At 35.6% G+C, this 19,044-nt stretch overlaps 1 long non-coding RNA gene across 1 annotated transcript; it reads left to right on the top strand.

Annotated features, from left to right (window-relative positions):
- Window positions 1-18,053: 18,053 nt before the first annotated feature.
- On the top strand, window positions 18,054-18,680 carry LOC311078324. The gene is made up of 3 exons (XR_014605133.1): window positions 18,054-18,188; window positions 18,334-18,414; window positions 18,526-18,680. It is a non-coding gene; the product is annotated as an uncharacterized lncRNA (long non-coding RNA).
- Window positions 18,681-19,044: the final 364 nt, after the last annotated feature.

The raw sequence follows: 19,044 nt of genomic DNA, 5'->3' as shown, positions 1-19,044 counted from the left end.
GCCGTATTCGAAGGCCGGTTGCGTCATCGCGGTGCGACGAAGGCTAAAGCGACGCAAAATGAACCCTTCGTTTCCCCGTGAAAGGAAGGATACATAAATGGACACTTTGCGGACTATCCTACCCCATAAGTCATTGCGCGGCGGTGACGACAGCATTTTTATTAAAAAAAATTAGCCCCAGCCCTATTTGTTTAAACCATGAAAGGCGTCTAAGCTTACGATACTCCTACATTCTACATCATACATGTGTCACAGGTTACTCTTGTGGCGCAAGTCAATTTGCTTAGAATGCGAACGATCGTCTGGCGGAAGCTAGTTATTTTAGATTTTAAAGTAATAAATGTGGGTATTTTTCAAAAACCCATGGCTTCGCTTCCGAAGGCATTTATTAACCCACTGGAGCAATGTGGAGTTTTTTTTAATCATGAATGGATGCACTTTTTTGGGTTTTAAATTTTTTCCAGCCATTCAACTTGGAGGAGCCAGGACATTTAATTATGTGTGAGTAAATCATGGGCTAATTTTCATTTTTGGGTGAACTAACCCATTAATGCAATGCTAATCAACATAGCCTGTATTATAGAATTTAATAAAATAATATATTCTCACACATGAAACCACAGAAGAAATTTCAAGTCATTTTGATTTTGAAGCAAAACATGATATTAAAAAGTAGTTTTTGACGGTATGCTAAGCAAACATATTAGCTTTCCCTGTTGTCAAGAGAAAATGTTTTATTACTAATCTTTAAAAGTAAGTCCAGGTAAGCTCATTTGAATGTTTTTATTTGAATAATTTCATATTTGAAAGCAAAGAAGGTTAAGTGAAAGGTCCGATACAAAAGAGAGATGTAGTATGAATAAATAAGTACCAGTAAAAAAATAAATAAATAAATAAATAAGTGGGGTATGGTTAACGTTAAATGAAATGCTCTATTTTTTCGTTCTACCGAAAATGTGCTGGGAGCCTACTATTGCACATGCATCTGATTGACAGACAAATCATGTGAGGGTTGTTCAGCTTTGAACAAACATGTTGAGGGTTTTTCAGCTTTGAACAAAGTTTGCTTAGTACATTTAGTTTAACGGTATTGTTAAAGAGGGCGAGCTTTACCTTTCAGTTTAACTTTGTTAATTTTTTAAAGACACTTACATTGTTCTTGCTCCGTCCAAGCAATAACGGTGTCCATGTTATGAGCCGAGTTTTTTATTTACTTCAACTGCTCAATGCTCTGGTAATATCAATGGAGGACCCATTTCAGGAGTTGCCACAATTACATTTTAAAATCAGAATATGAGCATAGCTCACTTATATTCAGTAAAATATTGAAACGTTAGCAATATTTTAAACACGAGCGCCAGTGATTGAATGTCAAAGCGCGGTTTGAACGCCCCGCCCCCCAGCTGAACTGGAAGTTTTGATTGGTTTTGCACCCGAGTCAGACCTGTCTGTTATTGGCTGAAGCGCTTCAGAACGGTCTGTTATTGGCTGAAGTGCAGGGCTGAGGGCTCAGCCTCCACCGCACGCAGTCGTTTGAAAAGTGTTTGTGAAATGTAAGCTCGCTGTTGCTCCATCGGCACCTTTGTCAAAGTACTCTGTACTTTTGGTGAAAAATAAATGTAGCGAAGTTGAATACTTTATTTTAATTCTACTCAAGTAAGAGTAAAAGTACCACAATTTAATTATACTCAAGAAAGTAGAAAAAATCTACTCTAGTACTGTAACGAAAGTATTTGTAATTAGTTACTTTCCACCACTGGACAGGAGTCGTCCCATATTTGATTTCATTTCAAGTCATTCAACTGTGCTCTCTCCTCTCAGAGTTATAGTCACCATCGATATCTCCCACCACATGTACGTTTTTAGAGTTGCTCACTATCTCACTCTTTACTGTGCAGATACAACTTACTGTTTAGTAGGCTATATCACTTTGGCATTAGCGATCACTTGAATATACGGAATATACAGCTACAACTTATCGCGCTCATTCGCATCTGCCTGCTGATCGCTGATTGGCTAAAAGTGCGTGCTCGTCCGTGATGTCAACACCAACGCCAGCTGACTCTGCATGGGTGTGTGTGTACAGTAATGTCATGATGACTGATTTTATGGACTACATGCACACTTTAGTTTAGTTTTTTAACCAATTAGACTTTAAAATGTAGATGTTTGAAAACCGCCGAACTGACCCCAAACCAGCCCAAATTTTGTCCACTCACTCAAACCCTTTTTTACCCACACAATCAAATTCAAATTCGAACCCGCCCAATCTGGCAACACTGCCGCCGAGTAGCTGAAGTCTCAAACTAACAAAAAACGCGGACTTCAATGAAAACTAAAACGATTTAGTTTGAACAACAAAACATTGTACGTTTTCATCATTTAAGTAACGAATTTGTTGAATCAACTTAGTATGATGCATGAACATTTCCAATAAAAATATCTCAGTTCATTTGACTGTTTTATGTTTATTTGGAGAACTTTCAGTAAGTTGGCTTTTTTACAGTGTGTGTGATTGAGTTAGTAATAGAATTAGGCCTACTAAAGATTCTATGCTCAAAGACCACCATAGAGACAGTGATAGTGTTGAAGACTATAGAGCCGTCCCTCGGGGTGAGGCTGTAATACTCTGAGTTAGTATTGATGATCCTTTGTCAGACCAGTTGGATTATTGAAATAAATAATATGTAACTGCATTCGTCTTTTCTTTTAGTGTCATAACTGCAAATTTATGTGGCATTATTGCAAAAATAAGACACTTCAAAAGACCTCAAATAACATAAAAAAATACTGATTTAATGTATTTTAAAATGTTTAAATATATATATATATATTCATAACAAAAGCTGTTATTAGAGCAGTCAGTCACATCCAAAAACTGAATGGATCTCTATGGGGCCTCTGCTGGAAGTGTATGGTAATTACACTTTTTGGCAAAACTATATTATCTGCAAAAACAATTCTAACCAGCAGATGAAGAATTATGCATCTCACACCTAGATCAATATCCAGAAACAACTCAGATTTCATTTCGATCATCATTAATGTTTTTTTTTTTTTATAAAAAGGTAATATTTCATTTGCATGCTAATGGTGTAGCTGAGGTATTTTGCAGTAAATAGGTACAAAACAAAAGTACTTCAAATCTCCCAAAACATAGCATTAATGTTATTAAAAATATTTTTGGGGTCATATTGACCCCAAATGCACTGAGTGTAAACAATTATATAATATGTGTATTATTAAAAATGTTTTTTTTTTTTTTTTTTTTTTAAATACAATCACTCTGTGAGTGTAAACAGGAAACTAGAGACATATGAGGAAAAGATGGTTCAGTCCTGTGTCTGCTGAAACTTCCTGCTAAAACTGTATAAGAATGTTTAGAGAGTGTCTGGTACTACAAATAAAATTATCTACAGAAATCATTACAAGAACAAAACATAATGCTCTCAAAACATTCATAGAACAACAACATTTCTATCTGGGATGAGCTCATATTGTCAAGTCAAGTCAAGTCACCTTCATTTCTATAGCGCTTTTAACAATATTGATATTGAGATCATAGTATGAGCACACAGTGAATGCGCAGTGAGTAAAAGAACTACAAATAATCGTTTCTTTTGTTTGTTTGTTTTGTTGTACTGGTGGTGTAAAGGAATACAAATATTCTCCAAGTGCGTGTTTAATCATATTTTATTAAATGATTTGTTAATGTATTATTTTGTCATGACTTTTACTTGAGAGGGCCCTAATCATGATCAAATTCACTGTTAACTACTTCCCAAACTCAGCTCATGATTGATCATAAACTCACTATCAAACACACAACGAGTGTTCAGCTCAGTGAAGTGATGTTGTGTGGTCAGAGAACAGAAGTACAGTATCATCACGACTGTGTCTGGATGGAGAGTGAACTACTGATCACAGCAAACCTTCCCTGAGTTTTGCTCCTTCCTTTGGGAACTGTTCCACAAATATTCTTTGTGGGTTTTGAATTATTATTTTGTATTTAGCTGTGCATAAGTCACAGTAGGGTGAGTTTGAAGGAAAGAGAGAAACACAGAACAGATAAAGAGCTTTTAAGGGCAGTTATTAGTGTATTTTCTACGGTTGAAGAGGAGGATCAACTAATCCTGTGCCGTCCAGTAATGTTTATGACAAAGCTGAAATCAAGAGTTCAAGATATCATGATATTACATTTGTTTCAGAGTCAGGGTATTTCTTATTCCTTCTTAAAGAGGCGTTTCATTTGGTTTATCCATAAATGTTAATTAACTAAAATGTATTAACTATCAAAAACCGGGAAAAGACTGTATAATTTGAATCTGATTTTTTTGAATGTATAATTTGAATAATGTACACTGTAAAAAAAAATCCGTAAAAATACGGTACAATGTACCATATTATTTTGAAGGAATTTTCCGTATTTGTCTTTTACAGGGGCCCGTTCTTCGTACGTTGCTTATTACATCCGAGATCAAATGACACATCCAAGATGATATCATCGTGCGAATCATGATCTGGCTAACTCGGTTCTTCCAAAACACTTGCCGGATATGATTAGTATAGATGGGTTGAGTTATATGAGATAATTGCGCGTTCATGCGCTGGTTAAAAGGGGATATGTATCGATAGTAGAAACATTGATCAGCAACGCTGCTATTGGCTGCTCAGCGTGGCCAAAGAGCGCGCTCAGTTTTTCTCCTCAGCAGAGCAAGAACTAATAGTCGAAGTCAGGGACGGACTGACAATCTGTGCGTTCTGGAAAAGTCCAGAACGGCCGTCCAACCGAGGGCCGTCGGCACAAAAAAAAAGTCTAATAAAGCAATATGAACAGCCAACAGCAGGGGCACTAATACGATCACTTGCTACGTGTAAAAAAAAAGAGTCGGCCTACTAGCCACTGACTTAATAGTTGTATAAGGCTTACCTAGCTATTGCACTTTTAAATTTGCTTACATTATATTTGAATAGTTATAAGTTATAGTAGGCTATACAGCAGTTGCGTCTGATAAACATCAAATGGGAAACGCTCAAAAAGCGGAACGAAACTTGTTTGATCTGTGCACGGCCAAAGCAAGCAGGGCTGATCTCGATAACGCGAACATTATTACACAGAGCTGCGCGATCCACTGAGAAGCATTTCAATTCAGCGCAGAATTCTCTATTATAAACCCACAGATGACTATGTGATTCAAGTTAGTTAAAAGACAGATGAAACAGAGCAAAAAACAGGCGAAACAACAAACCAGTTAGAAAACATTTCACTCCACAAATTTACTGTAGTAAAACTGTAGTAAAACAAACTTTTTTTGGCAGAAATGTGCCTGTATATATTCATATTAAAAATGCTTTTATATATAGTCATGTTATTAAAGCTATTAAGTTGTTATTAAACGTAATGTTATTAAATGTAATGCAGTAATGTTTTTGTTTAGAAGTTATGGCAGTTTATTTATTTTGCATTTATATTAATACTAAATATTTGTTTTTGATAACACATACTATAGGTTTATAGAGAATTCGTGGACATAATTTTTCAGGAATTGTTTAAAACTGTCTGAACCAGAACCAGATCTCAAAATATTTTATTTCGCATATTATGGTGAAAAGTAAAAAAAAAAAAAAGTTAAAGGTAAAGTTAAAGTTAAAAAGCACCATGTTATATGTATAATAAATATTTTTGAGTATAACAAACAAGTAGCCCTTCTAGATTATTGTATCCCTTGAGGTAGCCCACAAAAAGGTTGGAGACCCCTGGTATATAGTAACTATATGTTTTATAATTACATGTTTGTGTAATTTGGAGTTTCTGTGGGCAGTGACATTTCATTATTTGTATTTTATTTTCAATGCAGATGTAATGGCATTGTACAAATTTTTTGTTTTTATTTGAAGGCTGAGGCTTCATTAATAAACACAACCCCAATTATCATGATTGATTTTGATATGTTACTTGCTTGTCTGATAGGCTACAGTATGTGGCATAGTACACTGAAAAAAATGTGGAGTGACATTTACTTAAAAAAAGCTAGGCAACTTTTTCCACACAGAAAGTGCTTGTAATCTTTACTCGGGCTATTTCAATTAGTAATTAATTGTAAAAGTAATTAAATTGAACAAATTATAATTGAGTAATAATTAATCAAATTAATTCCTTAAAGGTTAACCATTTAAAATGAGTAAAATTTACAAAATATCTTTTATTGCCAACATTGAAGACACCTGGTGTTAACAAACAGAATCACTGAAGGAGAAAACCATAATTAAAGTCACCATTGTGGAGATCAGTGTGTGTTTTAGTTGGGCTCTTGACCCTTAAGTTAAATTATTAACTTTAAGTTTCGTTTGGCTGCTGTACATGAGTTATAACAGCCAGATGAACAAATAGAAAAGGTGATCTGATGGTGTTGGTTGTTTTAACATAATCATTATTTCACAATCATTAGACCTGAATCACTGAACTCATATAGAGTCCAATTTAGTTATATTAATTATAGCAGCACTGTCCTTGTACGGCAGAATATTTGTAACTTTTACAATGTAAACAAAAATAATTTCCAAAAAGTTTCTCTTTTACAAAAAAAGAGACACACAGACATCAATAATCAGCCTGTGAATCTCAACAATGGTGACATTTATAAAGCATGTTGCAGTGCATTCTGGGTGCCACCAATCAAAACTCATTCATGGCTCCCATCATGCATTGCTGCATGAATAAATAATGAGCTTATGATCAGAGGTGATCTGTTTGTCACCATTGCTGAGATTCATACGCAAAATCTTGATGTGTGTGTGTGTGTGTGTGTGCCTATAAAAAGTATATATATATATATATATATATATATATATATATATATATATATATATATATATATATATATATATATATATATATATATATATATATATATATATATTTTTTTTTTTTTTTATTTAATTGATTTTTGGATTTCATTGAACAGGCTATAAATATAATGCTGCTATAATTAATACAGTTCACCTAACTCATGAATTGGCCTCTATATGAGTTCAGTGATTCAGGTAAAATGATTGTGAAATAATGATTATGTTAAAACACAACCAACACCATCAGATCACCTTTTCTTTTTGTTCATCTGGCTGTTATAACTCATGTACAGCAGCCAAACGAAACTTAAAGTTAATAATTTAAGGGTCAAGAGCCCAACTAAAACACACAATTATCTCCACAATGGTGACTTTAATTATGGTTTTCTCCTTCAGTGATTCTGCTTGTTAACACCAGGTGTCTTCAGTGTTGGCAATAAAAGATATTTTGTAAATTTTACTCATTTTAAATGGTTAACTTTTAAGGAATTAATTTGATTAATTATTACTCAATTATAATTTGTTCAATTTAATTACTTTTACAATTAATTACTAATTGAAATAGGCCGAGTAAAGATTACAAGCACTTTCTGTGTGGAAAAAGTTGCCTAGCTTTTTTTAAGTAAATGTCACTCCACATTTTTTTCAGTGTATCAGGACATCCTGGCTATAGTGTCTGTAGCGCACGGCTAGGGGCGAATGGCCGGATGATGGGCCTATTTGGGAGAAAGTCCAGGGCTGTTTTTTAGCCCCAGTCCGTCCCTGGTCGAAGTTTATTCGGAATTTTAATGTTTAATCAAAACGCCAGGGAACACCTCAAAGTCTGCAAAAGCCAGGAGAGAGGGCTGGCAAAAAGTAGCAGACAATTTAAATCTGTTAGAAGTGGCCATGTTAGATGTTTTTTATCACTTATTAGCCTATATTTTTGTATTTTAATAATTGCATAATTACTTTGTGCATTGTAATGTCAGAGTCACCACACTAGAACATGGGAACAAATAAAAGTGAAGTACAAAAATATTCTACATAGGCTAATGGTAATTTTTTGTTAGCCTATTATAGTCTGTTTTATAAAAGGCACTGTTAAATACATGGTGTTCTGTTTATAAAAGCAACCAAGAAAAAGGCTGAAAAAAAGAAAAGATCTTAGTAGCCTACACTATAAGATAATTTTTGCTGCATTAAATTAAGGCGTATAGTCATTTCAACTGTTAAATCTTGAGTAATGATGAATTGCTTTGACTTGTGAAAGTGAAAACTGATAAACTTATGTTAATGTAAAAATATTTTGCCATGAGTTATTGATCACATTTTTCCCGAGTGTAGTTCATTGTAATGACATTGTGTTTTTCTCTTTTGTACACTTCTACACAATACACCAACACTTGTATCTGTTCCCAAGAAAGTGGTGGCTGAAATATGTGCAGTAAGTGGACATTTTCTAACTTTCCAAAGGAAAGAAAGTATAAGACTTTGTAATGTCCATTTGTTTCCATTGCACTGGACAGTGACTAAACCCTCTCAGATAACTGTCATATGGAGGAACTAGCCTACCTGCAAGTGCATAAATAACTTTACTTCATTTATACTTGTATGCTTTATGGCTGCAATATAAGTTGCAGGATTCCACATCTACAGAAAGGCCTACAGAAGAGTCTGCACAGACAGAGGACACATAGGCCTACAGGTGGGCAGTGAATAGACAACTTTTCCTTTTTATTTGTTGCATGAGGCATGTGTCTAATATCTCTTGTTGCAGGCACTTGACCACTGGCTTTTCTTTACAAAGAACAATTGAAATAAAACTCAAGGAACTAAGCATATTTGTCTTTTATTAAACATTTAATAAAAAGTGTTTTTTTTTCTTTTTTTTGGCAGTGTTGTGTAATATGGCACATGCAACGATGTCACAGGCCCTGTCAGGTGTGCAACCCTCAGACTTTTCAGACACTGAAATCTTCCTTTTAGTTACCCAAAGTTCATTTTATTGTGTGCCCTTGTCCTGGCTAGAGCTGCATTGTAACTGGTTTGGGTCAGGGAATGGGGTCATAAAACACCTGTCTGCAGGCAGGAGCATGTCATAATCACCTATGAAAAAATGCAGTTCTGTTAGGATCAGCATAAGTGTATGTAATGCAGTGAGCTTGATATTTAATTGTGGAACTTTTCTTACCACTTTCAAATAATGTGCATAAATGTGAATCTCTGAAAATTCTTAAGTCATGCACAGATCCTGCACTCAAAAAAATGCTGGGTTGTTTCTGTAAACAAATTGTTGGGTTGATTGTGCTGGGTCAAAAAGTTGGGTTGTTTGGGGTACTGTAAACACATTATTGGGTTGCTCATGCTGGGTCAAATGAGTTGTAAGGGGGTCATTCACAAATAAACCGCTGGTTGGGTTATTTTGACCCAGCAACTGGTTACTTTTTTCATTCTTTGCAGAACTTTCTGGATTCTTCACTTCTGACTCGAGGAGCACGTCACTCGGAGCAGGCATTGTTTTATGGTAAGTTAATATGATGTTTACCTATATTTTTAATAAGTTGTGGTGGTAGCAGCAAGCTAATTTCACTGTTCAACATACAGTCTTTGATATGGAAGTGTGAGAGGTAAGGTATTTATTCTGTGAAACATTAAATAGCCACAGCTAGCCGGTTAGAATTTTTGACAAAATGCCGCATCGTTAAATCCTTAGTTGAAATTAAACCAGCTATATATCAGCAGTATTTTTGAAATATGCAGTTTAAATTCTAAATTCATCATGTAATTATCGTAGGCCTATTCATTGTCGACGTTGCGTATTTAAAAGTGAGAAAAGCGTTTTGTATGAAATCCATACGCGCACTATCCCTCACAGGGCTCGCACGTAAAATCAGCGGGAAATGAGTCTCTAATGTAGGCTAGTGAGTTGTGAGTGAAAAGTCTGCTGGCGTAGTTTTAGAAATACTCGTCAGAAGAAGTGACTGAGGTTCCAGCACAGTCTGCGTGTGTCTTCTGTAATGTCTCGAACCATCGTTTGTGCCCAAAAAAAAAAAAAAGGCTTTCAAGAGCTTGATATAGCCTAGTTTTTTTTTGTAAATGTATGCCTTGCAATCTTTATAAACAGCGACTGAGGAAAAGAGAAATAAATGGACAGGCGCCAGTTTTGAGAAGAAAATTATACCCGTTTAGTTGAACGAATGATCGTCAATATTTAAAACTTAAACAATTTAAACTTACATGATAGCCTACCCTATCTTTCATTTTATTGTGTGAAACATCTAAACGAGGCGATCATCAGCGCTGCCAGTCAGGAGATTAACGAGCAGCTTTGTGGGTTTGTGAGTTTTAATGTTAAAGACACTATCAACATTAGGCTACAGTAATATTTTACTTTTAATAAATTAATGTTTTATTTTAATGCCTTAATGTTGATAATATTTGTCCAAATTACTCTTTTATTACTATTACTATAATTCAGTTTGCAAATACTGAATACACATTTTGTTTGTTTTTTTACATTTAGTCATTTGGTAATGTTTGCAATATTTTTATTGCATATTCAATAATAAATTGATACTTCCACAAAAAAGCTTAACTTGCATGTCAGTTTATTTGCAACACTCTAAGTGATTGTCTGGGAAGCAGACACACTCTGTCAGTTTAAATCTAGACTAAAACGCATCTCTTTTACCTGGCATTCATATAGAACATTATACATTATTCAAATCAGTTAAATGATTATTAGGCAGCATAGGTCAGCTGGAACCGGGCACACTTTCCTATAACACCTGATGTACTCATTATTTAATAAGAAGAATGACATCTATGCTAATGTTTGTCTTTCTGTTTATTCTGAGGTTTACTGAAGTCAGCCGGATCCGGGCCGTATCCAGATCAGAAGGTGGACCTGCGCCTGGACCCATCCATGACGCATCCCTGAAGGGCCAGCCTCATCAGCCCTGTGAAGGCCTCATCGACACGACTGATCCTCAACAAACTCGTCTCCATACCGGTGTGATGACTCCGACTTCCAACCAGATGGAACTGGATAAATATTCTGAATGTTCTTATTCAATCTGACCTCTGACCTGTAATGCTGCCTGAATCATAATTATACACTGTTCGCTCGATGGCCAGAGGAGAACTGAACAACTGAGACTGGGTTCTCCCAAGGTTTTTTTCTCTGTTCTGTCACTGATGGAGTTTTGGTTCCTTGCCACTGTTGCCTTGGCTTTTGGCTTGCTTAGTTGGGGGCTTTTAATATTCAACAATATTATTGATTTGCCTTAAGGTGGACGATGATGCAATTTTCTTCTAAACAAACTTTGTTGTATTATTTTCATGTTACAGTATCACTGTGAAGCTGCTTTGATACAATCTGTATTGTAAAAAGCGCTATATAAATAAAGATGACTTGACTTGTGTAATCAACAGGTGAGGACAAACATGGTTGAATATTTACAAAATGAGATGACTGGTGAATTGCTGCACATTCTGTGCCTCAGGAACGAGACGAGGGGGACATGTCAGATCTTTGACATTGATTAACATTTGTATTCAATAAAGAAAAGTATTAAAGAAATGTATAAAATTTTAAAAAAATTAAATGAGATTGAAATCACATATGTGGCCTCTCTGGTTTATTGTATTACAGAGATAATAATTATTTTACATTCGTAATATAACAAATATTTGTTACTAATTATTAAGGCAATGAGACAAGAAATAACCCAGCACATGAGTAAGACTTAACCCAGCAAGAGGGTTAATTTCACCCACTGGTTGGGTCAAATGAATGACCCAGAAATATGGGTTAAATGGTAAAACCCAGCACTTGGGTCAAACCAACCCAGCGCGTGTTCTGTCCAATAGTGACCCAGCGGTGTGGTTAAGGATGGGTTATTTTTTAACCCAGCAGTTTTTAGAGTGTGGCCATTTTGCTTTCACACTTGTGATATGGAAGATTTTAGTCAACTGCCTTTTTTTTATTTTATATAATATTACTAATCTGGAATATTAAGAATCACAATAGTTACTGGGCTGCACATTTACATTGTGAATCCCCTTTCTGTTCACATAATCCCCTTCATTGAGGACTTGATGGCAGTCTATGGTAGGCTATAGTCTACCAATCACGTTAGTGAAGCCTGAGTGACATATCTGTAATCGGCATGGTCATGATTGTATGATCTTCATAAAAAATTATGATAGCCTAAAAAATAAAAAAATAAAATAAAAACTGCTTTACAACATTGGGTCTTAAGTGGCTTGGAAATGCCACAAAAAAAAAACTAAAACTGTTTTTTAAACCTAAAAGCGACAAAAAACGACAATCTCACGAGTCACGAGAAAAAATATATCTCTCAGAAAGTGCACTATCGCGCTGCGCTGGACTTCCCGTATCAGCTCCGCTTATGAAGCCGGGATCTAATCCTGTTAACATGAAATAAGCCTGCTCCCGAGCAGGTTTAAGATTGCGCTCCTGTTGCTATGACAGCAAGTCCAGGATGAGGGTCGAAGAACCAAACAATCCAAGATCATGCCAAATCGCCAACAATCAAATCCAGCTAACTGAGTTAGCGACGTACGAAGAACGGGCCCCTGGTCTTTTACCCGTATTTTGAATTACGAGTTGTATTGTGGGAACCAACCTGATCGGCGCGAAAAGTTTGAGATGCAAGCGCCATTACACACGCAGATGATAGCAGCCAAAGTTTCTTTATAAAGTCGGATTTCGGATGTGTGGAAGCCATTCTGACACTTCTGTGGTAAAAACCGAAAATTATATTTAACTATATGTCAAATAAGCTGTTTACGTAATGTTATTTGAAATCTGGCTTGTTAGGCAAATGAATGTCGGAGCCGTCGTTTATCATTTTATGCATATCGTCACACATTGAAAGATTTAGTTCACACTCGTGGAAGTTCCCTTATTGTATGTTATAGTGTCCTCGTTGTAACTGGTTTATTGACTTTTATTTGTCGGTGCTGCGCGCATCCGTTAACCAGTTATGATAAAGACGTGCAGTAAGTTAACTTATGTTTTTGAAGCAGTTGAATGCCTTCATACAAAAGCTAACGTTACCAGAGGAAACGTCAAGAAAAGGAAAAGCCATTCAAGACTTAACATTAGTTGATTTAAAAGGCATGAAGATACATCATGATACGTGAAGATGCAGTAACGTTACAGCTGGATCAAGGAAAACAAACCACCTTTTCTGCCAGATGAGGTAAGTTAACGTTAATGTTATGTTTAGGCTACGTTAGACTTTTTGTTGTCTTGTTTTAGACGACACACGGACACATATTATATGACTTTAAACCCCAAATAATGACATTGAAAGATTAATTTACACTTAACACGACTGCTATTATCACCTATAATCACCTATAATAATATTATTATCACCTATAATAGCAGTCGTGCTAAGTGTAAATTAATCTTTCAATGTCATTATTTTGGGTTTAAAGTCATATAATATGTGTAGCCTATATAACTGCTATTATTACCTACTTCTGCCTGTAACGGTCATTCTTTACCAGCTCCCTCCTCATTAAGTTAGTTTGTTTGTGTTTCTGTTGTTGCATGATGATACAGTACAACGTGAAGAGAGACTGTATGTGAAGATGCAGTTCAGCTGGATCAAGGAAAGCACCTCCACCCTTTCTGCCAAATGAGGTAACTTAAAGTTATGTTTACGTTAGACTTTTTATTGTCTTTATTTTGTTTTAGACGACACGCTTGACTTTAAAGACCAAATAATAACCTTGAAATATTAATTTACATTTAACATGACTGCTATTATTTATATTTCTGCCTGTCACGTTAGTCATTCTTTACCAGCTCCCTCCTCATTAGTTTGTTTCATAGTGTTTCTGTTTTTTTCTCATCTATTGACAGGACTTTACTGCTGTACTGTGCATCCCAAGCACCACCACCATCCTTATGGGTTTGTATTTTGTTTTATTAGCATTTTTTTATTTTTTTATTAATCATTATGAGTGTTCAATATTGGCAAAACACATTTAAATTTAAAGACTAAATTTAAATGTTTATAGAAAAAGTTGGTTGCTGAACACCCCCCTTCAAAGATTTGTAAGCTTATATGGTCAATAGAAAAAATTGTATAGGGAATATTTAAACTATTTTTGGAGCGGTTTTCTGAAGTGATTGTGTGATGTTTTTCATTTTGTAATAGCTTATTTGTTTAAGATGATGGGCATTCAGGATTGCTGTCATTCAAGAAGTTATTGACCACATCTCCTACCCCACTGAGGCAGTGAGCTACATGGCACTTATTCTGGAGTTCATTTAAAGGTAAGCAACACATTTTTAATTTAATTATTTATCTCTAGCATGCTGTTGTGTTACTGTTTATGTAGTTGAAAATAATGAAACATATTATAAGGTATAGTTGAGCAGACAAGCTAACATAACATGCAAATGGAGTCCACTGGAAACAGAAGTCTTAGCGTTTTATACAGTGTTTGAATTTGAAAGAATTAGGGATGGCAGTTGATAATTTAACGAACGTAAAACACTGTACAATTGTTTTTCAACCTCAACCTGGTCTGCATTATACTTTGTAGTTCAGTTTACTTCGTTTAATTTCTTGTGTAGCTAAAAACATATCAATTTTTTTCTTCATATCCAGCTTTCCTGTGCAGAAATCCTGAACGAAGGTCGAAAACGCTGAGATGAAGGAAACCAAATGTCCACACATTCCTCAAAGACTTCTGAAGTTCCTGTATGAACAACTTCGAAAATCCATGTAAAGTTTAAGCTTTTGTCAAATCTCAAAATGTACCTTTAACTGAACGTACCGAAGGAGGAAAGTTTTTCACGCAAGTTGTTCACCCCAAAATTAAAATAATGTCATTAATTACTCCTGCAAGACTTCTGTTCATCTTCAGAACAAAAATGAAGATCTTTTTAATGAAATCTGAGAGCTTTCTCTTCTTCTGTTGACAGCTTAAGCAACTACCACTTTCAAGCTCCAGAAAGGTAGTAAAGACATCATTAAAGTAACATGAGAATACTTTTTCTGCACAAAAAACCCCCCTAAAATAACGACTTTATTCAACTATTCATGTTCTTCATGTGGGCCTCTGAGAGTTCACGTAGTGTAACAGCGCAGCGCTTCTGGGTTGTACGTCAGAACGTAGACTCACTATTGGCCGACGTTGGTCATGCGTGTGATGCTGGCCAATAGTGAGTCTACGTGCTGATGTACAACCCAGAAGCGCTGCGCTGTTACACTACGTGAACTCTCAGAGGCCCACATGAAGAACATGAATAGTTGAATAAAGTCATTATTTTATTTTTTTGTGCACAAAAAGTATTCTCGTCACTTGATAAACTTATGATTTAGCCACTGTAGTCACTTGGACTATTTTAAACATTGTCTTTACTAACTTTGTGTGCCGGCAAGTTTCAATATCTTAGAAGCCTATGGAGGAGTGAGACAGTTCTCAGATTTAATAAAAAATATCTTAATTTGTGTTACGAAGATGAACTAAAGTCTTACGGGGTTGGAACAACATGAGGGTGAGTAATTACTGACAGAATTTACATTTTTGGGTGAACTAACCCTTTAAGGAATATTGTGAATATTGTGTTCTCTTACAGAAAAATGGCATCAACACTGTAACATTTCCCTCTACTATTAACTATAAGTCTAAAGCTATTTTTAATGTAAAAAGCAGCAGCCCTGTCTTTGTATTCCATTTGGTTTTGTTTGTTTGTTTCTGCATTTGTATTGTTTTGCTTTTGAAAATGTTTTGAATCTTTCACAGTTTATGATTTTTTTTAAAATAATTTTGTGAGCTATTTGGTGCTACACCAATATTGTGCACGTACCTGCTGATGTTTTTTCCCTTGTTTGTTTGTCTAAAAATGTATTCCACAACACAAGCAGTAAAAAAAAAAAAAAAAAAAAAAAAAAAAAATATATATATATATATATATATATCTTTACCCATTGAATGCATTTAATAATGTTTACATGAAAATGTTTACAAAAATAAACCACGTTCAATTTGTATATATTGTTCTTGAATTATTTGCTACCAAAAGATATGCCATAAAATTCTATAAAAATAGAAATTTCTGTTTAAGGATTATCCGTGAATAGTACGGAAAATGTACTGGTAATTTACGGAAAATACGGAATTTTCCATTTTAGGTTTGACGGAAGTGTCCGTCAATGGTACAGAAAAACTCAGGTAAATCTACAGAAATATCCGTTTTAAGGTTTACGGAAGTGCCCGTACAATAACGGAAAAAGTGCTGGTAATTAATTACCAGCACTTTTTCCGTTTTTTAACGGAAATTTTTTTAACAGTGTATGCTGGTATGGTTTATGTTTTTCATTTATTAATATCATAATGATCACTGAGATATACTGTGTTTCAGGTATCAGTGGAGTGGATGATCATGTGTTCATCTGTTCTGGTGAAAATGTGCGTCTGTCCTGTAATAATGCTCTTTCTGACTGCAAATCTACTACATGGACCTACTATAACAGATTCAGACATTCAGCAGCAGTTGAACTGATTACTGGAGGGATAAAGAAGAAAGACACAGAGAGACTGAGTCTGGAGTCTGACTGCTCTCTGAACATCAAGAACGTCACAGAAGAAGATTATGGATTTTACACCTGCAGACAATTTGTGAATGACAGACAAGAAGGAGCTGATGCACGTGTTTCTCTGCATGTTCTTCATGGTAAGTTTATGATTATGTGGTCAATTTAAAAAGGGCAGATTCTCCCTTTAAACTCAGATGATGATTGAAGAGTCTGTGATTTGTGTTTTGTGTTCAGTTTCAGTGTCTCCATCATCATCATCATCATCATCATCATCATCATCATCCTCACAGACTGAGATCAGTCCAGGCCGCTCTGTGACTCTCTCCTGTCAGTTGTATTCAGAGACTGGATTCTCCTGTGATGATTTGGTCAGTTCTGAGGGAGTTGAGCTGTTGTGGGTGAATCAGACTGGTGTTGATCTGAAGACAGACTCCAGATATCAGATATTATCATCATCAGATCAATATCACTGTATCATCACTCTGTCTACAACACTCCTGAATGAAGATAACAACAGAGAGTGGAGATGTCAGCTTACTCACAGAAATCAACTCAAGACCTCAGTCAGATACACTGTCAAGTATTCAGGTGAGAAAACACTCTTTTCAGACAGATTTGTGAAAACTTTCACACACTGGCTCTACTCTTTCTGATGGCTTCATACGTCTGGCAATTGTAAAATATTAGTGGTCAAAGTCATAAACTGCATAACAATCCTTATAATTTCCAATATTGACCTCCTACATGGGTCATACTAGGCTAAAATAGACTCTTCTGATTTATGCAATATTTCATGTATGACCCATGAGGGAGGTCAATATTGGGAATTATAAGGATTTTTATGCAGTTTGAGGAATTCTAAGGTTTGATAATGTCATTGATTCAGGAAAGCTGAAGGTTTATGGGAAGCAGCTCACTGTGTTTCACTCTCATATAAACCAGGAATAAATGATACAGTAACATCTCTCTTCTCAACTACTGCCACTGTAAGCTGTGATGATTGAACACAAACTGCATGTCATGATCAATATGAAAATATGATGTTAATGTCCTGATGCGTCTGAACATTCATCTTCTGCAGCTCCAGTCGCTTCAACAACACTGACTCCAGTCAGAAGCTCAAACTCTGAGAAGACATCAAGCCGAACTACAGCAGCAGCTTCTACACAAGGTTCATGATCACATGATCACTGTCACACACATCAACCTCAAAGGATTCCTCAATATTTGTGCATTTTAATGTTTTCATACAGGAAACGTTGTATGTTTTAGATGCCGTCAATAAATAGATATTCAACATTTCAATGTTTCTGCAAACTTAGAAATGCAAGTGTGCTAGAAACACACTTATAAGTTATAACATGAATATCTATGAATGAATAAAGCATCAAATAGATTTATTTTTGGTCAATGGTGATAGTCATTCTCCTCCGGACACCTTGAGATTGAAGTAAGAAGATAATGATGACAGACTCGTGCACATATTCATCATTTCTGTGATATGAAGCTTAAGTATTATGTGTTGATGATGTTGTGTAGGGGTCAGCCCTATGTTCCCACATTTCCATATTTTTATTTTTTTACGATTTGTCTAAATCCTAGTTACGGGTAGGTATACCCTGTGTTTCAGGGGTAGGCCATTTGTGGGAACATAGACATGCTCCTGTTGTGTATATGTGGCATTATGTGTTGAACTGAACTAACAGACGTGATCCACAGATCCAGGAGAAACTGAAGTCAGTGTGAATGCTGGATCATTATACAGAGGTACGACACGTTCATTTATACTGACAGCTTTATAACATTAAACTATCAGTCAGTCTGTAAAAGCTTCATCAATAACTGTTGATAGTTGAATAGCCTTGACTTCAGTCATGTACAGTTTCTCTTCTTCCTCTCATGTTTCCTGCAGTGATTGTGATTATTGTTGAGATCGCAGTGTTTGCTGCTCCTACTGTGATTCTTCTTCAGATCATCTGTGCAAGAAGAGCTGGTGAGTTTTGAGCCGCACACAATCTGATGATTCACACTCATCTGATCTGGAACAATCTGCAATCATGATAAAAACACATACGAGAGGTCAGTCAATGCTTTTATTTTGCAGGGAGGAAGGACTCGAAGCACCCAGAGGAAATAGAGATGCCGACAATATTAGAATAAAATACTGACGAGTTTAGAGCGAATCTGCAACAATATTTACAATAGCAAAAACTTACAGAGGATTGTTCATTGTTTTATTTTCTTCTAGAAAACAAAGAAAAAACTCTGATCACCCTGAAGAAATAGTGACACCAAGTTTAGATTAAAATGTTTTTTTTTTTTTTTTTACAAATAAAATGCCAGATTTGTTTTCATTAACATCCCAGTCAACACGTTGATCTCACAGTGATCTCTCCATATGATCACACCTGAGACACAAGTGTAACCTCACAGCGCACTCACTGTGTGCTCATATTATGTCCACAATGTGAGGTCACCCCAGCTAGAAATGTTATTGGACATGAACTTCATCATTTAGACGTCAAATTTTGGTTGAAAATGAAAATTGGGTTGATGTGTTAGGCCGGCTACACACTGGCTGCATGGCGTGTTCGTTTTTATTTCGGCTCCCATGTTAACAGGT

Source organism: Abramis brama (assembly GCF_963993115.1).
Source record: "Abramis brama genome assembly, chromosome: 1".
NCBI classification, from domain to species: Eukaryota; Metazoa; Chordata; class Actinopteri; order Cypriniformes; family Leuciscidae; genus Abramis; species Abramis brama.
The sequence above is the reverse complement of the archived record's forward strand: the minus strand, read 5'-3'. Positions and strand labels throughout refer to the sequence as shown.